This window comes from Miscanthus floridulus, chromosome 3 (genome assembly GCF_019320115.1).
Source record: "Miscanthus floridulus cultivar M001 chromosome 3, ASM1932011v1, whole genome shotgun sequence".
NCBI classification, from domain to species: domain Eukaryota; kingdom Viridiplantae; phylum Streptophyta; class Magnoliopsida; order Poales; family Poaceae; genus Miscanthus; species Miscanthus floridulus.
In genome coordinates, this window is record NC_089582.1 from 70,664,438 (window position 1) to 70,665,743 (window position 1,306).

A 1,306-nucleotide genomic window follows, 5' to 3' on the forward strand; every position below is an offset into this window, starting at 1 on the left:
CACCTTTCTTGATGGGCAAGGAATAATCTCACCATCCTCCGCTTGATGGTTCTTTGTAAAATTCTGTATTATGAATCTCGACAAGATTTTCGTAGTTTTAGGATCTTCCGGCTGGTTTGGAATCTTACCTTTGTTGGTTGAAGGAATAACAGCTACCAGCTGAGCTATTTGTGCTTCTATTATTTTATTAAAGCTATGCTAGTTTTTAATGGCTGAAGAGAAGCTATCCATTCTATTATTTACATTTTCTATGACTTTATCATTCAAAGCTAATTTTCTAGATAAACCTTCCATATTTTAGCTTGTCCATAGACTAAGTCTTTCAAGGATGGTTGATTATTGAAATTATTGCCTTGATAGTTACCTTGGTAATTAGGCCTCTATTTTTAGCCCCATCCTTGATTTTGTTGAGGACGATAGCTGTTGTTGTTGATGAAGTTCACATCCTCTTGGGTTTCAAGACAGTTGATCCCTGAATGCATAATGTTTCCACATTCTTCACATGTTCCCTGAATGCCTAATGTTTCCATATTCTTCACATGTCTTGCAAGAATCATGAATGTGCATGACAGCTTGCTTCTCATTGGCTCGGTCTTTGAGTCTCTTCATTAGCAGATCCATCTTTTTAGATAGCATGTCTACCTTCTTGAGTTGATGCATACCTCCACCTCTCTTGTAGGGTTGAAGATGTTCTTCAGACCATCCTTGGTAGGAGGCCATCTTCTCAATAAGAGCTATTGTTTGTGGGATTGTGAGTGATAAGAACGATCCTCTAGCAGCAGCATCCATATTCTCATGAGTGTTGTTAGTCAACCCATGGTAGAAAGTCTGCATTAGAAGCCAATTCTCCATACCATGATGAGGACATTCTGATATATAGTCTTGAAAACATTCCCATGCCTCAGGGATAGATTCAACATGTTGCTGCTGAAAGCTTGAAATTCTTCCATGTAGAGCGTTGGTTTTGCCCATGGGAAAGAACTTTAATAGGAAGGCATTGGAGCAATTTGCCCATGTGTTCTTTTTGTCTTTATTGGCATAGAACCATTGCTTCATCTTCCTCAAAAGTGAAAATGGGAAGAGGCGAAGTAATATGGCATCCTTGGTAACTCCTTTGATGGTGAAAGTGCTGCTGTCGGGGTTATGATCCTCGGTGTCTCAAGGAACCAATTAGTTAGCAGGCCGAGCGACCCACGATACATCAGCTAGCAAAGGCCTGAACGACCGAGGCCTAGCTAAGCTAAGTCAACCAGTCTAGACACCAAGGCTAGGGGAAGCCATGACCCCTCCCTTCTGCCTTAGTCAC

The 1,306-nt window shown here is 41.0% G+C and overlaps 1 non-coding gene across 1 annotated transcript; it reads left to right on the forward strand.

The window, feature by feature from the left end:
• The first annotated feature begins 850 nt into the window (after positions 1 to 850).
• On the forward strand, positions 851 to 959 carry LOC136547827 (small nucleolar RNA R71). Its single transcript, XR_010781776.1, has one exon. It is a non-coding gene; the product is annotated as a small nucleolar RNA R71 (small nucleolar RNA).
• The last annotated feature ends 347 nt before the right edge of the window (positions 960 to 1,306 follow it).